We start from the raw sequence: 22,406 nt of genomic DNA, 5'->3' as shown, positions 1-22,406 counted from the left end.
ATACATTATTACATCATTTTTATCTAGGTGACATTATACTGTAAATATTCTTTGTGTAGTAGAACAGTGTGGAGATCTAATGCGAGGAGCCAAAGACTAATTGTGAATCCTGAAATGATAATTCATGGCTGGGAGAAGTTACCATAAAAATCTGTACCTGATAGAGAAGAAATGTCTCCTGTGAGGGGTACAACTAGATGAAGACAAGGGTGGACTAGGCCAGCACAGGGAGAGGAGGCAGCAGTTGGGATTTATTTATGCAGTAAGTGATGTCTATATCTGCCTGATTTGGTTTGCAGTAAATTCCTAGCTAGTATATATTTTTGTGTATGATGTATTTATTGTGGATATATTGGGGGAATTTTTTTTGTTATGTGGGTATTATATATAGGTTGCGGATATATACTGTATATTTATTTGCACCTATTTTTAGTGTTTTGAGTGTGTATAGGGTATGTGTATTCTCATATATAATGGGGCAGATTTATCAAGCAGTCTGAAAGTCAGAATATTTCCAGTTGCCCATGGCAACCAATCACAGCTCAGCTTTCATTTCACCAGTGCTCATGAGTATTTTAAAGGGGAGCTGTGATTGGTTGCCATGGGCAATTGGAAATATTCTGACTTTCAGACTGCTTGATAAATCTGCCCCAATGTGCGGGATGGGGAGCAGCAGCAAAGTTTTAGGTAGATGGACCCAGATCTAAAGTTCACCCATGTGTAATGGGGCAGTATTTTAATTTTTGTCTCAGGCAGCAAACTGCTTGAATCGGCCATGGCTGCAGTCACTCCATTTAGAATATTGTTGCTAATATTTTTTACTTATGTCATCTCTAGACAAATCTTTTGTTTGTCAGAAAATCAATTTTTGATTTAATTATCAAAAATAGTTATAATTTGTGGTTTAATAAATGTTGATCACTCATGAGACTTTTCATGTTACCTTGCTGTTAAACTGTAGTTTTCTGCTAATCTGTGGTAAAAATTTTTATTGGCTTTTTTACAACTCTCCCAATAAACTGAGTAACATCATGTAAAGAAATAGAGTATGTGGGTGGAAGTGCTTGTTTAATGTGATCTGTTCCTCATGTGGGCACTTAAAAAATTGCCTACATGTTTTCTTATTTTAAACATAAAATTAAAGAAATTGAAATAATTCACTTGATGTGGGATCACATTTGAATTTATTATTATGAACCAATACTGCTCATGATATAATCATATATATAATTTTATCCATTTATTCAGCCATGCACATATAAGTTAAGGAGGCAGTCGCAGGCCTGTCAGTGGTTGTCAAAGTTCTCTGCATACAGATATAGCTGTCAATCACTGATAAAACCACCTCCTTGACTTCTGAACAGACCTCTCAGAGCAGGCCGGGCAGCTGGCGGTATGCATGGGGTTGGGAGTTTTTATGGGGCCTCCTTACACCAAGGCAGCTTCACTATATTGGTCTGAATATATATGATAAAACCCCGCCGCCTGCCGCCACAATGGATACACAGTGAGGCCATGTTATGCTAGCAGACAAAACTACGCTATGTCCGACTTGGCATAGTTTTGCTTAAAAACCTGCGAAAATGCAGCAGTGAATGTTGGCATGTTTTTAGAAAGTACGTAGGCATGGGCCATCGCGCCCACCCACCTCACTGGCACTTCCCCCCTCAATGTCCCCTCTGCGCTCACCTGGCGTAGTTGAATAATTAATTGCAAAATCTTGCAGTGCGCAAGAAATTGCTATTCTACGCCAGAAAACTGGCATAAAAGCACTGAAAAATCTCCCCGTTAGTACTTATTGTTGTGTGATTCACTTGTACTCTATTGCAGGGGTAGGGAACCTATGGCTCGGGAGCCAGATGTGGCTCTTTTGTTGGCTGCATCTGGCTCTCAGACAGATCTTTAATAAATAGTGATGGCTGCTGTGTCTCTTAGACTGATCACTGGACACAGGCAGCGATGTTACCGCTGCCTAAGGAGAAGAGCATGGGAGCGAAGAGGAGCTGGCTGCAGGGAGTGCTGTTAAGTGAATATTCTTTTTTTTTTTGCTGTGACTACCTATCTACTGGGAGTATGTGCTGTGACTACCTATCTACTGAGAGTATGTGCTGTGACTACCTATCTACTGAGAGTATGTGCTGTGACTACCTATCTACTGAGAGTATGTGCTGTGACTACCTATCTACTGAGAGTATGTGCTGTGACTACCTATCTACTGAGAGTATGTGCTGTGACTACCTATCTACTGAGAGTCTGTGCTGTGGCTATCTGTCTACTTGGGGGCATGTGCTGTGACTACCTATCTACTGAGAGTCTGTGCTGTGGCTACCTGTCTACTTGGGGGCATGTGCTGTGACTACCTATCTACTGAGAGTCTGTGCTGTGGCTACCTGTCTACTGGGAGTCTGTGCTGTGGCTACCTGTCTACTGGGAGTCTGTGCTGTGACTACCTATCTACTGGGAGTCTGTGCTGTGGCTACCTGTCTACTGGGAGTCTGTGCTGTGGCTACCTATCTACTGGGAGTCTGTGCTGTGGCTACCTATCTACTGGGAGTCTGTGCTGTGGCTACCTATCTACTGGGAGTCTGTGCTGTGGCTACCTATCTACTGGGAGTCTGTGCTGTGGCTACCTATCTACTGGGAGTCTGTGCTGTGGCTACCTACCTACTGGGAGTCTGTGCTGTGGCTACCTACCTACTGGGAGTCTGTGCTGTGGCTACCTACCTACTGGGAGTCTGTGCTGTGGCTACCTACCTTCTGGGAGTCTGTGCTGTGGCTACCTACCTACTGGGAGCCTGTGCTGTGGCTACCTATCTACTGGGAGTCTGTGCTGTGGCTACCTATCTACTGGGAGTCTGTGCTGTGGCTACCTGTCTACTGGGAGTCTGTGCTGTGGCTACCTATCTACTGGGAGTCTGTGCTGTGGCTACCTATCTACTGGGAGTCTGTGCTGTGGCTACCTATCTACTGGGAGTATGTGCTGTGGCTACCTATCTACTGGGAGTATGTGCTGTGGCTACCTATCTACTGGGAGTATGTGCTGTGGCTACCTATCTACTTGGGGGCATGTGCTGTGGCTACCTATATACTGGGAGACATGTGCTGTGGCTACCTATATACTGGGAGACATGTTCTATGGCTACCTATCTGGTAGCCCCTGGTCTTTATAGGAACCCAAAAATTGGGCAGTGCACCTTTAAATCAGTGAGTGCCGGTGCACGCAATGGCCAGCCGGGAAGGGGGGGGGGGGAGTGGTGAGTTGAGTGAGCTTTGCGCCGCCACAGAGAGGGGCGCGGGTGTGCCTGTGATCCGAGACCTAGATCGCAGGGGTACCCGTGACACTGGGACTACCTATCTACTGGGGGGCATGTGCATATGGTACGGCTCTTACGGAATAACATTTTAAAATTTGTGCCGTTCATGGCTCTCTCAGCCAAAAAGGTTCCTGACCCCTGCTCTATTGTGATAGCTGCATATTCTTTGTCATATCATGGACCACTATCTGGTTTTTATATTCCATATGTATGTATGTAAAAATGTTTCTGTTGCTTGAGGGTTTACATTTAATAAAATTTGAAATAATTTTTGAAATGAACAGCTATTTGATTCCGATGTGCAGTGTTATCCATTTAACCACCTTTTGTGGTATATAGAGTGTTGGATGTTTTAACCCCTTAACTGCCGCTATTGAGAGTGATTGCAGCAGTTAAGGAGTGAGACAGAGAGAACAGGGTACAGCGGGGTGATCACGGGGTGCCGGGGGCTTACCATGGCACCTGGAGATCTGACAAAGACCTCTGTGTATGCCATGTACAATGGTCTAAGAGGCCCAGTCCAAGTAATAAATAAATAAATAAAATAATTTAAAAAAACCACAAAAACGACAATTTCCCTAAATATACTTGTATAATATAAATTATATAAATAAAATAACCCCCGCAAACACAAAATTGGTAATATTGCATCCGTAGAAACCTTGGCCAAGCAGCTATTACATCATGATACATGTATTGCCAGGGGTATAGAAAATAAAAATAAAGAAAGAATTGAAAATTGAAATTTTAGTGCTTCCTAACTCCCTAAATTATGTCTCTCAGAATTTGGATATAGGCAAATGCAGTTTCCTTAGCCCCTTACTCTTTACGTCACACGTCGGCTCCCCCTGTATGGAGAGGCCTTCATACAAGGAGGGTGTTTGTGGCATATTGCATCAAACACCCACTGGTAACACCGGCGGTTGGTGCAAGCTGCTGGAGGCATTTAAATGTATATGATCACCGCCCCATGTGAAGTCATCGGGCGACGGCAATCAGTTACTATGACAGCCCCAGGTCATACAAAGACCCGAGGCTGTCTTGTTTGTCACTATGAAGTGCAACTTGTTACGCGGATAAAAAGCCCTCAGACTGCTTTTTACATGGAAAAACAAAAAAGGGCCTGGTCGTTAAGCGGTTAAAAATGAGTTTTTATTTGCTAAAGTAGTAAAACATGTTTAGTATCTCCTTAATCATACTAACCTATAGAATATTTTATCATGTTTAGTATACTGTACAGTGTATGCGTACAGTGTACGGTCGCAGGAAATTTAAATCATCATGTTATTTTTTACCATAAAAATACAAATCTTACCACAAAAACAAGCCCTTATATGCCCATGTCACATAAAAATAAAAAAGTTATGTCTTTTGGAATTTGAGCAGGAAAAACCATAAAAAAGGTCTGTGTGTTGAATGTCCTGAAGGCCATTTTAGGCCATGTCCTTAAAGGGCATCTACCATCAGGATGAATGACTGTATGCAAATGAGCATGAGGGGCACCAGGCTCTATAGGTGTTAAGGGAGCCTGAAGGCCCTCAGGCTCATTTGCGTACAGTCTTTCATCCTGGTGGTAGACGTCCTTTAAGGTGTTAAATCATTGCAGATGCTTACCAATTACCGCATATACTTGAGTATAAGCCTTCCCGAGTACAAGCCGAGGTACCCAATTTTAACACAAAAAAACTGGGAAAATCTTATGACTCAGAAGGACCCAAAGGACCTGAAGAGCATCTGAAGCAAAGGGAGGACCTGCGGGGTGCAATTGATAGATGAGTGTTATTTTTTTCTTATTGACTCGAGTATAAGCCGAGTTAGGATTTTTCAGCACACGACCATAGGGGGACATATGTATGGTCGCAAGCTTGCATCCCCCATAGACTGGCAATTGCCACACGGAGCGATACGGGGTCAACCCTCCACCCCTCCACTGTAGCCGTGCGGGCATAAATCAATGTAAATGTAGCCTAAGTACAATATAGTTCCTATATTGTTTAGCACAAAATTTAATTGGCTTAAAGAGCAAATTAAACTTGTGGATATGTAAATAAAAAAATAAAAATTATAAAAGTGGGTCACATATCTACAAAATAAAAAATGTCTTCTATATTTAGCATCTGCTTGAACTTTTGACTGCTGTCAGAAATGTCTCTGTCCTGTCCCTCCTCTGGCCAGATTTTCATGCATGTGTTTCTCCCCTGCTTGAGCTTTGTATGGGACAAAAATAAACAACACAAAGCACATTGCATATACTAGAACACCCCTGTCGGTTAATACTGTGTCAGCAGGGAAGTTTTTTTTCCCAAACCAGCTGTAAAATATTTGTTATGCATGTGCATTATCAAATGTTTGTTTCTTCACAGTCGAAAACAGATGAAGGCGGACAACTCAATAACAAGCTAATTTGGCACATTATTCTAGCTAATTTCTAATTTTCTTGTCAGGTCCCTGTAGCTCTGTTTACAATAATATCCAAGGAACATTGGCTTATTAGAATAATATTTAAATACATTTTGAATATGGTTTTTTTCAGCAATGTCTATGTGGATTTGTGTTTTACTATGTTCTGGCTAATGATCCTAAAAGAATCATGATATTTCACAAAAACTCCTGTTCTGTGATCATAAGGTCTTAAAAACGGATCTGACATATCTGTCACCAAAATTTTGGTGTGCTCTTGACTACTTAGGGAGGCAGAGATTGATTTATTTGACTAAATGCGTCGACTACAAGGGCCTTTGGACACAGTTTCTTTTATTGAAGGAGAGGGCATATATTTCAGACGAAGGAATGATATCGTGAATAGCTCCATCTAGTGTCATAGACAGATCATATTCACCACATGGCCAAGGACAATCACTTTGCAGATAGAGTTTTACAATTAGAGGTTTGCTGGCATCCACTGAAACTAAATTAGTTTGTTAGACTTCTAGTTTTCCCAAGAATGATTCATAATGCCAAAAAAGTGTTTCCATCAAGTCCGTGGAGTTCTCGAATAGCGATTATTTCATGATACTTTCTGAGACTATTTAAGCAGATTAGTGCACTGACATTTGGCAGGCCCCTTCTGTGGCGGCTCCAATTCTCCAGAACATTTTATTTTACAGGAGTGAATTTAACGCCTACAGATAACCAAGAAAGTTGCAGTATAATAAAAACATTTTTCCAGAAGTAGAATCCTATTCCTCCTATGACACAAAAATAAATAAGCTAACTCAAGCTATTTTGAACTGTGGATAATACAATGGCCCACATTTATCAAAACTATTGCAGATCGAACTATTGCCTGTGGAGTATACAGAGCACCGGCTCCTGCACTGCTCTGGAAATGTGCACCATTTTGTTTGGTGCAATTTGTGAAACGGACAGAATTGTGGTCCACGGCAGAAATAAATGTGGCACAAATTCCAACTAAGCACTAACTTGCCCCTTTTGGTGCACATTTTTTCCTGTCTTTTTGGACACAGTGCAGCCGCGACACACAACTGGCACAGACAAATTATAAATACATCTTCTTTAATTGTCATTTGTTTTACAACTTTTAACGAGTGTGCTTAATATGGCCAAACCCACTAACTGTATACATACACCTCATGGTAAAGGGAACTATGCACCATGTGCATTAATTTTGTTTCAGTTTTCCAAGAGACTATGTAAAATATAGCATGTTGATCCACTGTGTCACTAAATGGATTTGACCTGGGGCAAAGGCTAAGGTATTAGTTTAAGGGTCCCCATGGTTTAAGGGTTTTCAGCCATACAGGAGCTGTACTTTGCTGGAGGACAATCCACTAGGTTTCAACCTATGTTGTCAGGTGGGTCAAGTGAAAATGATACAATGTGCCAATGGGACATTCCGAGATGTGGCCAGTGCATAGTCAGAGGTCAGGGGACCAGGACAGGTGAAAAGGTTGAGAGTCAAGAACTAGAAATCTAGCATCTTATTCACTACGGTATGTTCCTGTAAAAGAAGCTACCTTAAACAATCAATAGGTTCAATAGATCGGCTTGCAGCAGACTGTAAGTCCAACCCAGAGCCTTTTTGCTGCCTGAGGTGAAAATACACATGCCTATTTAATTGTTTATTTCCACTCTTATATAGACAATCCTCCATACAAATGCCCATATTTATCAATTGTTTACCTCCTGAGGTGGAGGATACAGCTCACTCCAAGACCTGAGGTGCAGCACAGCCACCATCACCCTGCTCCCCCTTCTTCTCTGACCTGCAGTAATATCCTGCATTCACATGGAGGGGGAGGAGGACTCTGAACAAAGTATGAACAGGGGCAGAATAAGTGGCAGCTATTTGTCCTCTCTTTTCCCCAGTGGCCTGGTTTGTAGAGCATAAAGGAGCCCCTGCCTGGCCCCTGCTATCACACAGGGCTAGATACCGCTAAAAGCTCTTCTCTTTTACTTGGGACAGGAGAAGGTTACATGACCTTCTATGACCAGTTAACCCCTTAAGGACTAAGCCCATGTTGACCTTGTCACGGGTGGACCCGCGACCCACATCGCGGGTCGCCCGTGCCTCTCGCTCCTCGCAGGCGCCGCACCAGCGCGTCTCACCTCTCCCGAGTCCCGGCCTCGCTCCATGTGCGCCCGGTCCCGCGCCTTAGGGCACACGCGCGGCACTTCCAGGAAATTTAAAGGGCCAGCACGCCATTAATTGGTGCTGGCCATATTGCCCAAATCTATATAAGCCTGCCTCTTCCTGCAAGCCCTGCCGGATCTTTGTGCCTCACAGCCTTAGAGAAAGCTCTGTTGCGATTTGCCTGCGTTCCAGTGTCTCCTGCGTGCCTGACTCCCTCCGTGTTCCTGTGTTGCCTGACTACCTCTGTGTTCCCGTGTACTAGTGTCCCTCCGTATTGCTGTCGTGAGTTCTGTGTTCCCGTACCCTTCTGCTTGGACCTCCTGTTGCTGACCCCGGTTTGGATTCTGATGTTGCATCTCTGCCGCCTGCCCTGACCCTGTGCCTGGACTGTGACCTCGAGCTTGACTGCTGTTTCTGTACCTCAACCTTGGCCGCCACTGCAGACAAGTCACGCCTGAGGAACGACCTGGTGGTACCACGCCGCAGCTTGTCTAACCCGCATTGCGGCAGGCTCTGGTGAAAACCGGGTACCACTTAGACTCCGGTCCCAGGTAGTGGCTTGAGTCATCGTCCGCAGTGGTCCAGCGGATCCACATCCCGCAAGCCTGACAGACCTTATGGGCACACCCAGATTTTTCAAATCTGACAAGTGTCAATTTAAATTGTAATAACTTTGGAACACTTGATTTTGAGACTGAGATGAGTTTTTTTGTAAAAAATTGAACTTCATATTATTTGAAACATTTGAGTGATATATTTTGAATTTATTTATGAAAAGAACTGATAAATAGCTAAACTTTGTAAAAATTATCTCTTTAAACTTTGAACTCTTATAATTTGAACAAATAGTCATAACACAAAAAATGACTTAATAAATAATATTCACCATATTTCTGCTTTGTGTTGGCAACTTTAAAAATAAAATTATTTTGTATCTGTAGGATGGTAGAAGGCTTTTATGTTTAGTAGCTATTTTCAAGAAAAGTTCCAACTTCTTTTTATTGAGGGTAATTTAATTTCTCAAGTGATTTTAATGGACCTAAACAACAGAAAACACATAAATTACGCCATTTAAGAGACTGCATCCCTTAAATTATTCAAAATGGCTTTTAGCAGCTTTATTAACCCTTTAAGTTTTCTTCAAGGTTAAATCAAAATGTAGAGGAGAGCACAGATGGGAGAGGTGTGCAGCTGGGCAGTGAAGGGGTTAACTGTATGTAGGGTGCAAGTGATTTATGGTGTGGAGTCACTGTAGGCATCTGATCTCCTTTCTCTGTGAAGGAGAATGAGGAGATCAGATACTGATACTGGAAGTTCAGAAGGGGAAAGCCCGCTTTTTGCTGTGTTTTGTCTGTCTGTACTAAATGACCAGTCACAGAAATCGCTTGGTGGGGGGGACGTGTTGCTCAGAGTCTTGGCTCTCAGAAACTACAGGATCTTTGATCCTGTTACCCTGCGTTTTGTCAGTGTGACAGACAGAAGTCATGTTGTTCCACACATTATGGTGTCTTTATGCACTGCTTCCCATTACGTTGGGGAATATCGTTGTGGTTTGAAGGGGTAATTGGCTGATAGCTAAAAGGATCCTAACTAAATAGTATATGACCTGTGCAGGGGGGAGTGCAGCCAGTAGGAACTTCTGCTGTGTGATAGATCAGGTCACGGGCTGCCTCCTAAATCATCCAGGCTGCCATCCTGCCGCCTCTGATATCTGCTGCCTGAAACAAGATTTTCATTCTGCCTCATGGCAGATGCGACCCTGGTCCAACCTACTTATAAGTTGGGACAGGTCTGGAGTCTAATACTGTATGTATAGTGGTCTTTTGACATGCTCCTGGTGGCTGATATCAGCTAGAAAGTCTACCACACCCCTGTTATAATCTATAATAACAAATGTTGGCAAACAAGGAGGTACAACTAGAATCTATGCCTTGGTCATTCTCTCTTTTTTTGAAACAACATTTTATTTAGTTTTCCAACATAACATTCTAAATACATAACAATAAAGTGATATGCATAGTTTACAGATATGGTCAATGCTTTGATGTGATTCATTACCAATATTTCTATATAACATGAAAGCAGGGGTGAACCAAGCGTTTGACCTGCCGAGGCGAGACATAGAGAGACGCCCCCCCCCATATATGTAGTATATCAGATACCATATAAAATGCATTCATCGTATTGCCATGTAGTATAAAATGCATACAGTGTACCACCATGTAGTATAAAATGCATACAACCTACACCATGTAGTATAAAATGCATACAGCATACCGCCATGTAGTATACAGTGTACCGCCATGTAGAATAAAGTGCATACAGTGTGCCGTCATGTAGTATAAAATGCATACAGGGTACCGCCATGTAGTATAAAATGCATACAGTGTACCGCCATGTACACACACATATATATATATAAACATACACACACATCTATACATACACACACATCTATATATATATATATATATATATATATATATATATATATATATATATATATATATATATATATATATATATTGTAAGGGATTAGCTCCAGGGATCGTCGTCTCCTAAGCAGACGACCAGCACACACAGGGAATTCACACAATGTGAGTAAGGTTAAGACTGGCCTCAGCCAGCTTTATTAGGCAGTACACAAACTCAAAACATAAAAATAATACCTAAGCCTCTCCGGCACTAACTAAACATCGAGGTTCCCTACCTCACCAGGTGCTGGCCTACTGCCAGCCACCCCAAAAACACAGCAACAGTTCACTGCCACCGCTCCACAGGCCTTTGCCGTAGCCTGTCTCTTCCCCGGGGTGGAGCCCAGTGTGAAGTCTGCCCCATGTATTAGTGCAGCCCCTCCAGCTGAAAACTAATCAACTTAATTAGACAGACCCAAATTTTCCAGGTCTGTCTTCTACTCAGCTTTTCATAAGGCAAAATGCACACCTTATGCCCAAAAGCTTCTCTAGTGGCAGCCACCCTGCCACATATCCTCCCCCTGTGATCAAGGCCGTAGGCCTGATCAATAAGCTTAATTCTCCCTCCGGGGTCAAAGCTCCTATATTGGGGTCTAATCCCTACGGTTCCTAGAAGCACTGTAGAGACCCTACTATCTACTACATCTTCTATACCTGGAAAATGACAGCTTTTTTCCTTAACTGCAGGAGACACAGACAGCTCAAAATTAGTCCCAGCATCTCTTCCTTCACACAACTGATCATCTTCAATCATGTCTCTATTAACAATGATAGATTTTCTTCTCCTCTTTCTCTTGCATTTTACTGGAGACTCCACATACCCCTCAGGGCTTGGAATGGTTAGGCCCCATCTCTTCCTCACCTTGCGGATGCCGTCACACCGTTTACCCTCCACTGAGGCATATGCACTGTGCTTTTTCCCCTTAGCATTGCACACGACACGCACGGGTTTGCCCGTTTTCCAGTCTTCAGCTTCGGCACCTTCTTTGTCATTGAAGGGGGCATTACCGTTCAGAACCAGGGCACGATTCACATTGGTGAGCTTCTGGTCACATGTCTGCAAAGCTGTGCGCTTGCTATCTCTGAGGTCACAACCTCCGCTCTCGGTGTAGGTGAAACTCATCTCAACATCAGCATCATCCTCATCACCTCCAGCTAACACTTCGGACTTTGGACTCAAGTCCTGGCATGGACTTTCCACAATGGCAGCCTTAAGCTCTTCATGGCTTGCACTAGGTTCCTGGCTGACCTCTTCCTCGGTCAGTCCTTCATACGCCTTGCTGGCCAACATCTCAGTCTTCACCGAGTCTTTACTGTGTAGGAATTTCGAGGGCTCTGTTGACATTATATCAGACACCGTCTCCTCACATCCACTGCAGTCATCACCCGGTATATCTTCAAGGCACTTCTCACCATCCAGACCATCTTCACTTTTGCACTTCAGATGATCAGGCAGATCTACCGTTGGGTGCAGCTGTGCTGGAGTCTCTGTAGGGCCCATCTGGGTATTCCTCCACTTGCCCAGAGAATGCTGGCATGCACTATGACAGAGACGAGACGACAGAGCTTCCACACGTACGCAGCAACTCGGCTGGTCCCTTTGTTGTAGACTTGGCGCCACTTCAACCTTCTCCACAGATTCAGCAGGCTGAGACAGCTCTTCACCTGTCTTCGGGGGGTAACCATTAACCCATTCTTCGGATTTTCCCAAGACTGTATTCAGGCTACTGGTTATAAGCGATCCCACTTGGGTGGCCATCATGGTTGAGACTACAGACTTAGTCACACCCACACCGCCTTGTACTGCACCAGCTTCACAGCCCAATATACCGGACGTCGCACCTGTAATAGTGTCTCGGCCACCAGTCACTGTATTTGTCTTCAATACGGCTTTTCCAGTTGGCTGCTGAAGAAAAGCCAGGTTGGACTCCTGTTTCCCCAAACCTTTGCAAGCAAAGTCATTACTTGTGGCAACCGGTGGCTCCAGAATGCCTATGAGAGGCCTTGATCCAGTCACTGTAACGTCAGTCAAGGGCTTCTCCTCCTTCTCAGCAACATCACGATCACTGCGGATGCATGGGCGAACTTCCCTCACAGAGTTGTAGACTGCACTCACCACACTGCAGGCAGAACTACCAAAGGGCTGGTGCATCACATGTTCCACCACCTTCTGGGGATCTGGGGTCCCCTCATCCGTAGGTGTATGATTAAGAGTGGCGCTTCCACCCTGTTCACACACAATTTCAGTCAGCACGCCATCATGCGTATTCTGCGGTTCATCAGCAGGTGTACAGGGGTCTGGTTTACGCCTGGTCTCCTTCCTAGGACACTTCTGGTGCCACATCACGACAGAACACACCTGGAGATCGGCATCACCATTTTGGCACTTTCTTTTGTTCCCCGAACACGTACACATGTGAACCTCCCATTCACTTTTCTTTGCAAACACTGTATCACAGAAAGGACAGTACGAGATATCAATCTTCAACTCATGTTTCTGTAATATATGTCTCTTTAGGTCATCTTTTCTTCTATAAGACACGTGACAATTGTAGCATTTATACCAGTTATTCCGCAAACCAGTATTCACATGACGCTTCAGTTTATTGATGCTTCTTCTGGCCTTGTTCACACACGAACTCAGTACATCCATCTCCTCAGAAGCCTCAGGTGTATCAGATGTGTGGTCTCCCCCTGACATTTCCTGAACACTGATGTGAGACTCCTCCACAGGTGACTGACACAGGCTATCCTCACCTCCTGCAGGTTCTGAGCGAGTAGCTGCTTCTCTAGGGCTCTCTTCACACTCACTGTTTGTGTAACTCTGGGCTGAAGGGAAACCACTAACAATCAGGATCTCATTATCTTCACCTGCCCTTGCTATGGCGGTATCCCTATCTGAACTGCCATTAGCTACATTACACATCTCAGGCTCGCTACCTGTGTCATTACAACTCACAACCTCTAGGGGCACCTCTGAGCTAACTCTCTCAGTATCTAGGGCTGCACCTAGTTCACACTCTGCATAATTCTGAACAGACATTGTAACGCTATCAGATGTTATCGGCATTGCAGAATTGTCACATGTTACAGGTAGTGTCATATAATCACAGTTAACACTATAATCACAGGTTAGAGGCAGATTATGCACAACATTACACTTTTCTGGTTTAACTTCAGAAATTAAGGCATCACAAATATTATCATCATTACATAGTCCATCAGACTTTATCAGTCTCAGTGGCAGAGTCTCCTTCTGTGGGATCAAGACCCCTTGGTCACAGTTCAGACTGCAACCTGTTGAGACTCCACCCACCATCACCTCAGGTCGCTGAGACTTCTCCAGATCGTCCTTTGGGGAGATTGGGACTGTACCCGATGTCAGAGGGGTCTCCCAGGAAAAGCAGCTATTCCCACCACTTGGAATACTTTCCCACAAGTCCCAGAAAAAAGGGAGGTTTTTCCCCAGGATGAACTCCACCTCCAGATCTGCACAAATCTCCAGCTTATGTGTCACAATCGCAATATCACTTTCAAAGTCAATCCAGACAGTCTTACCCTTCCCTGGCTGGTACTTCAGGAACAATAAGATGTCCGGTTTAACTCTGGAGACATCCTGAGAACAGTCCAGTTCCACCATCAGCGGGATTCCACCCACTATCATCTCACAGGTCTTGACTGGCAACTTCTCTGGTCTCCTGACCAGAGGACAATGAGGTGCACTGACCTCACATGGCACAGCCGCATGCTGTCGCCGTTGGTTGCCCCTAGCAACCACATCTTTGCGCTGCTGCATACACGCTGCAACACGTGGCCACTTGGCCGCAGGACATTCCGCCACACACCGGTTCATCCGTAGACATCTGCAAAGCTGCTCCCGTCGGTTGCCCCCGGCAACGGCACATAGCAACCTCTCCTCAGGAACTGCAGACCGATCACAGACATCTCGAGCCATCGGCTGGGATCCGCTCGCCTTGGCAGTTGGGGTCTCCATAACCCGAATGGCTTCTGGCATTCCAAGGTCCTCCCACATCATCTGCCGCAAGCGTCTCTGGAACTCATCCATCGGACCCATGGCGATTACTCCCACAGCAAACAAGCAGTCTCTGTATATCTCTCACACCAAGACAAATCTTCCCGTGACCACAGCGCCTCCAGCAGCAGGAACAACAGTCTCTCACATGAGGGCTACTGGCCCTTTAAATCTCGCTGTGTGTGCTGATTTCCATGCCCGCATCCTCCACCATATGTAAGGGATTAGCTCCAGGGATCGTCGTCTCCTAAGCAGACGACCAGCACACACAGGGAATTCACACAATGTGAGTAAGGTTAAGACTGGCCTCAGCCAGCTTTATTAGGCAGTACACAAACTCAAAACATAAAAATAATACCTAAGCCTCTCCGGCACTAACTAAACATCGAGGTTCCCTACCTCACCAGGTGCTGGCCTACTGCCAGCCACCCCAAAAACACAGCAACAGTTCACTGCCACCGCTCCACAGGCCTTTGCCGTAGCCTGTCTCTTCCCCGGGGTGGAGCCCAGTGTGAAGTCTGCCCCATGTATTAGTGCAGCCCCTCCAGCTGAAAACTAATCAACTTAATTAGACAGACCCAACTTTTCCAGGTCTGTCTTCTACTCAGCTTTTCATAAGGCAAAATGCACACCTTATGCCCAAAAGCTTCTCTAGTGGCAGCCACCCTGCCACAATATATATATATATATAAACACACACATCTATACATATACAGTAGTCTGTCTTGTCTAATTAAATAAAGGCAGGTATGTTGATCAGGATGAATCTGGAATGCTGTGGAAAATTAAGCATCACCTCATTCAAATGTTGCATAAAAATTGCACTTGATTAGATATCCTCAGTACATTTCTACACAATTATAATTATGCAGCTTAAACGGGCACTAACTTTTCAATAGACTTTGCATAAATCAGAAGTTTCTGAAGACAAAGAAGCTGCAGAGGCGAGGGACAGCCAGCAGCTGAAAACAGAAATCCACTTCACAGTTTTCAGAAAGAAAAGATGCTATTAAGATTACAGATTACATCATATTCAGAAACCATTTTAAATACTGATTTTTAATATAAAGAAAAGTAAGGGGATGTAAGCCATTTAATCATCCCTTCAGTGATCATGGTAGTGTAATATATAGAACATTAGTTGTGTAAAGACAATGGGGGATATTTATCAGGACTGCTCAATAACATAAGTGGCGGAGAAGCCCTGAAATAATTGCAAATGCTAGCTTATAGCGAACACTGGCAATTATTTTCCCCCCTCCGCCACCATCGCGCCAGGGGGTGTGAATTTTCAAATGTGATATATAAAGGCTGTGCAGGACCCCACCGAATACATCAAGAAGCCGGAGCATCTTGATGTATTTGGCTGCGTCTGAGCAGCGGTGGGACTATTATACACTGGCGAACGAATGTCGGCGTATGATAAATAAGCCCCAGTAGCTTCTTTACATCACTTCATTTTTATATTTTAAAATAGATGTTGGAATCCTATCCCCAACCCATCATCCAACTGCTAACTGTTGTTAGTTGTGTAGTTGTGCTATACCAACAAATCTTTACACCACATTCCCTCCTGGATTGATTAGTAAGAAAACATGAACATTTAGGGCCACAAATCACCATCAACCTACTATGTATGACAATGACAGGATCACAATGATGTCCTTCTATAATCTAGAAGATGCCGTTTTAAAATATCTTTAAATGCTATATACAAAAGACCTGTAATCATTCACAAAGTCAGAGAAGAGTCATGTACTCTTGGGCTACATGACCTTCTAGCTGCTGAAGGTCGTTATGGCCAGAGGAGGGAGGGGGTCAGGTAATTTTCCTGTGTAATGCAAAATATCCCAGAAAAATAAAAGGACATCATAGTGACCTTGTCACTGTCCTGAATTACAGCCTGAGGACATATTGTGAGCCTCAATTCTAATACAGGTTCCTTTCAAAATGTTTTTATTCTTTTTTAAGTAGTGAAACATCAGCAGAATTTTCTTTATTCTCCTGTCAGAACTCGCTGAATTGCTCTAAATGGGATCAGGTTTCAGGCTTCTTGCATAAAAACCACATTTCCTCGCGGAAAGCTGGGTGTGAGTTTAAGTTAGTTAAGTTAGCTTTAACTTGAGTGATGGACGGTTGAACCAGTCAATTGTGGGGGCAGAAATATATCTTGTTTAATCCATTAACTGAAATTAATTATAAAATTATGATAATGAGGCTCTGTCGTTCCTGTGGCTGGCTCGGCGCTTCTCCACTTACCCTTAATATGCACTGCTCCAGAGGATGATCCAATCTCTGTTCTCCCTGCCAGGCAGAATAATCAATTGCTGCAGAATAATCATCGCCCAGCTGCTGTATATGAGTCATCCAGCTCAAGTTGATTAGTCCTGTCTAGACAGTTAAGGAAGCTTTGTGCAATGTGTTTATGAATGGCAGACTGCATGGAACCCAGCTTTACCAAGGTCCTGAATTTTATAATAGTTTTTTGAGCAAAACCACTCAGATCAGGGATTAAAATATGTTTCTGCATCAGTGTCGCTACAGCATTCTTAAGGTATTTATGGTACACAATGCATAAAAACAAATGGTAGATATCCTTTAAGGATAGTCAGTGTAGCAGAGAATTTAAAATAATGTATTTCTGGGGTGACGCATGCTGTGCTAGCTTCTCCTCTGACCCAGGGACTTCACTGCTTATCCCCAATATACAACACCAGCTAATGGGCCCTACATGCCCCAAGACTCTATGGATATCCCCTTCAGTCATCCGGCAAAGGCCTTGCTCCCACCCGGCAGCTGGGATCCCTCAGAAAAGACCTACATTACCTTCAGTTGGTTGATTCAGTTGGCGTATCCTACACCCCAGAGACAAGGACAATTCCTATGATTCTCCTGCCCATGACTCATATAGTCGGAATTACCTATTCCATAGAGCCCTCCCTTGGAACCCAGTGGCTTTCACTGGTAACGCTGTCCATTCCAATCATGCCCAAATTTATTTAACCCTTGACATCCCTTCCATCTCCAAATGTCCTTGGAGTCCTTAATGACGCAGCCATTTTGTAGCTTAAGGCTCAGACCCATTTGTTTGGATTCTGACTTGTGTCGCTTTATATGGTTATAACTTTTGAACACTGTTACTTATCAAAACGATTATGAGATTGTTTTTCCCCCACATGTTGTACTTCATTTTAGTTGTAAACTTTGGCTGATAAGTTTTGCGTTTATTTAGAAAAAAAGAAAAAATTATGAATTTTTGAAATTCAAAATCATTGCGTTTTCAGGCAGTTAGATTTGCCAAATAAATAAATTGCTGAATAACATTTCCCATATGTCTACTTTACATCTTCATAATTTTTGAAATGTCTGGATAATTTATTTTGACGTCACGCGGCTTACAAATCGAATATCGCTTTTCTGGATTTTTCAGAATCGACTATTTTGGGGATAAATACAGTTTTGAATGAAATTTTACATATTTACCATCAATACCCCCTATATAATCAACCCATTTTCAAATCTGCACCCCTCAAACCATCAGAAACCGCTTTTAGGAAGGTTGTTAACCCCTTGAGATCTTCATAGTAATTGAATCAAAATGGAGGTGAAATATAGAATGGTCAAATTTTGTTGGTTATACGTTCATTTAGCCCTAAAATTTTCACATTTCCAAAAGATAAAAAGAGAAAGCACACCATACAATTTGTTCTTCTGAGTACAGAGACCCCCCACATGTGTCGCACGGCGAGGCGCAGAAGGGAAGGAGCGCCCTGCAGCTGCCAGCCGCCTCATTGGCCCCTTTTGTAGGCTATAAAATTTTAGCTTTTGCGTTATTGGGGCCATGTGATGGCAATTTTTTGGCAGGATGAGATGCTTTTTCCAGTGTTATCATTTGGGGTTGGTATCCCAAATTGTTGAAAATTTAGGAATTTTTTTTTGAGGGCAGGAGTAGAAAAGAATCAATTCTGTACTGGAATATTTTTTCTTACGTTTTACTAAATTTGTCAAATAATGTGGTAAAAATCTATAATTTTTGTATTGCCGTCTTCCAAGTGGCATAAAATTTTTACTTTTTTGGCAATGAGCTTGTTGATGGCTTGTTTTTTGCGGGACATGTTGTACTTTGCACCAGTATCATTCTGGAGTACATATGTTTTTTTGATCACTTTTTATTGCATTTTTTGTGGGATTGAATAGGTAAAAATGATAATTTTTGGAGGGTTTATAACAGTTTTTTTTAACGGCGTTCATCATGCGGGTTCAATAATTATTTACTGTTATTCTACGGGTTGTAACGGATAGTTTTGATACTATATATGTGGGATTTGTGTTATGATTTAGACTTTTTTTTGCATTACATGTCTCTTTATATGTTATGGGGCTTGTGGGCATTTTTATTGATTTCTTACTTTATTTTTTATTTAATAACCTTTTTTTTTACACTTTTTTTACTTTTTCCACCATGGGACATGAACAAGCAATCATCTGATTGCTTGCTCATGATAATACTCTGCAATACTGATGTATTGCAGGGTATTAGCAGTGTCAGCCTATGCACATGCATAGGCTGACACTGTGCCTGTAAGATGACGTCACAGACCACTCTGACTGCGGGTGTTACACTGGGGTGCCGGCTATATGTTACAGCTGGCACCCTGTGTGTGTCCCGATGCCGTTTCGGCTCAGATCTTGAGCTGAACCGGCATTGGCTCTGCATCCGATATATATCGGAGGCTGAGCGCTAAGTCACTGCACTCAGCGTCCGATATATCGGACGCAGAGCAGGAAGGGGTTAATGACAACTTGCTGAAAGATGCTGTCTGCACTGCTGACCTGCATCAAACGTTCAACTCTTTCATGCAAACTATAGACATGACACCCAGCATGCTTCTGATGAAATGGGAATGACTTAAATGCCTTATGAAAAGTTGTTTCATTGAGTATGCTATATGGTTGAAGAGAAAAAAAGGAGGCAAATCTGTCCATCCTACTCCAACGCTTGCATTCTCTCGAATCCCAACACAACCACCTCTCCAGATGTGTTTGCAGACTTAGTAATAGTCAGAGGCCCGATATGCTCCCTACTAGACCAAAAATATCTTTCGCAGCATCTGTGGTTCAACACAAATGTGGAAGGCCTTTATCGAGATATTGATATTAATTAAGTTACCGTTAAACCGCAGATCAAAACTGTAAATTTTACCGCAATAACACCTATGATCCTGTTGATATATGTGCAGGATTTTACTCTTATTACGCCCAGCTTTATAACATCAGGGGTCAATTTGCTGACATATGCCTGCATTGCTTTTCAGCATGAGTGGCAGAGTACGTAGACGATACTTAAATCCCAGAACTGTGCCCAGCAGTAATAGAGAGCCTACAGGAGCAAATTAGAGAGACAGAAGTCTCAGAATCCATAAAAAAGTCCAGGACCTTATGGGTACAACCCCACATTAAAAAAAAGCATGTAGGGAATCGCTGACTACTTTTTTGATCAAGGTATTCAATGCCATATCACCTGTGGTAGCATTCCCTCAGCAATCTCTCCAGGTCCATATTAGTGTCATTCTGAAACCAGACAAAGACCCTTTACTCCTCTCCAGCTATAGACCTATCTGCCTCCTCAACAAATACGTCAATTTGCGATATTTGCGGATAGGCTTGTCCCCCATCTTTCTGAGCTGATCTTTAATTACCAAGTTGGCTTCTTCAATTACCAAGCTGGCGCGAAGCCAGAGATAACCTCAACTTGCACAGTATAGCATCATGTCTTCTCCCCATATATGCAGAGAAGGCATTCGATCTGGCCAATTGAGTGTTCATGGAAGCAGCCTTAAAACAACAAGGCATTGGGCCTACATTCGTGAGGAAGATTTTAGTGCTATACTCCGACCCAACAGCCATGGTACGGAACAATGGATACCTATCTAAACTGATCGAAATACAAAAAGCCACTCACCAGGGATGCCCTTTATCCCCACTACTCTATGTCATTGGACTATCTGGCGACTGGTGGGCGCATATCAGTATAAAACTGCATTATATGTAGATGACGTACTTTTATATATTTCCCAACCACGTATATCCTTGTCAGCCCTGTTCAGGGAATTTGAAAGATATGGTCATCTCAGTAACTAAATAAATTATAAAAAATCTGAGGCTCTGAACATTTTGCTTTCCTCTAGTGAGATACAATTCCTTAAGGACACCTTCCCATTTCAATGGAAACCTACTGAGATTAAATACCTTGGGATCCAAGTTCCACTAGATACATCGAAGCTCTATACCCTAAACTATTTATCACTGTTAGAATGCACCTTGAAACAGCTATCCGCTAATGATAAGAAACATCTGTCCTGGTTCGGCCGGATAAACGCAGTAATAATGGATGTCCTGCCAAAATTCCTTTATATCCCCAGGTAGCCCCCATAATGCACCCATCTTACTTATTGCGCACATTGGGGACACACCTTTTGAGATTCATTTGAGGTACGTCCAGGCCAAGGATTGGTTGGCGTTACTTAATTTGGGCTATGCTAGATGGAGGTGCGGAAATGGCAGACTTGTAATGTTACCATCAAGCTTCGATCCTGCTAGGTCTATTAAATTGGCAACATCATCGCTCCTCAAAACAGTGGGTTTCCTTGTAGCAAACCTGTTCTTCAACCCCTCTGCACCTCCTTCCGTGGGTCTCTCGTCAGATGCTTCCTACATCTATCCCTGTCACACTATTAGTAAGAACTGCACTGAAGCTCTGGCAGACTCTTATAAATCAAACCACTGTCTCTTGTTTATATAGTCCATTCACACCACTTTTAAACCACCCTGATTTTATTTCAGCTCTACATAGGGATTACTTTCTCAATCAGAATGCTAGAACTAATGTTGGCATGTATGACCTCCTCAGGAGCTCCCCGCTGCCGTCACATGAGCAATGGGCTTCATTGTCTGACACAGGCCAGATGTCTTGGGCGGAATAAACCGAGCTGCGCTCTTTTCTCACATGACCAAGTTCAGGTGCTGCATTTAGCAAATCTCTCATGTCATTTGAGGGAATGATCTACTCCACATCACCCCCAGAGCATTGCATTTCTTGGGTATACTCCTTACCAATCCAGGAATCTGACATGTTGGCTTTGACATACATAGCAGGATGGGAACGAGACCTTGCTGTAACAATATTCTCGGAAGACTGGCAAAAAGCCTTCCTCTATACTTATAAGCTTTACATTTATCATTGAACAAAAAATCTACTTCTCTAACATGCTTATAACTCTCCAATTCATGCTGTATTTCTTGTAACTATTTCTATTAGAATCATTGGCCCCAGTCTCTCATGTTTAGTAAAAGCACTTTCCATAAATGACCCTTCTTATCCTGGTAACTGCTTGTATCACATTTGCAGCACAGCAGCCGGTGATTTCAGTCCATGAATTCTTCCCCATGTCACAACCTTCTGCTGCATCAAAAAGATTTACTAATAATAATGTATGGTGTGGGGAGCGCTGCTGCAATGACTTCCTCTAGGTCTTATTTTCAGGGGAGGCCTTATATTTCAAAGCCAGACAAATTGGGGGATGTCTTATTTTAGGGGAAACAGGGTAGAGAGGCATTCTGAATTTTTAGCTTCCACTTTACTAATGTAATATAATAATCTGCCCCATTCAGCCCTTCCCCAGGAATGCTATGCTCCATGCAGCTTCCCCCAGTAATGATATGACCCATGCAGCCTCCCCAGTAATTACATGCTCCATGCAGCCTCCTCACAAATGATATCCCTCATGCAGCCATCCCCCAGTAATAATATGCCCCATGAAGCCTTCCCCCAGTAATGGCATGGCCCATGCTGCCTCCCCCAATAATAATATGCCCCATATTCCATAATACCTAAAATGCAGCCAAGCGCGAATTTCCCTCGTTATTCTAAGTTTGTCCCTCTTTTCTTTCCATCCTGTCTTTTCAACTACTTTCCTCCGCTGTTTCCGTCA

Source organism: Engystomops pustulosus, chromosome 2 (genome assembly GCF_040894005.1).
Source record: "Engystomops pustulosus chromosome 2, aEngPut4.maternal, whole genome shotgun sequence".
NCBI lineage: Eukaryota > Metazoa > Chordata > Amphibia > Anura > Leptodactylidae > Engystomops > Engystomops pustulosus.
This window is presented reverse-complemented; position numbering follows the sequence as displayed.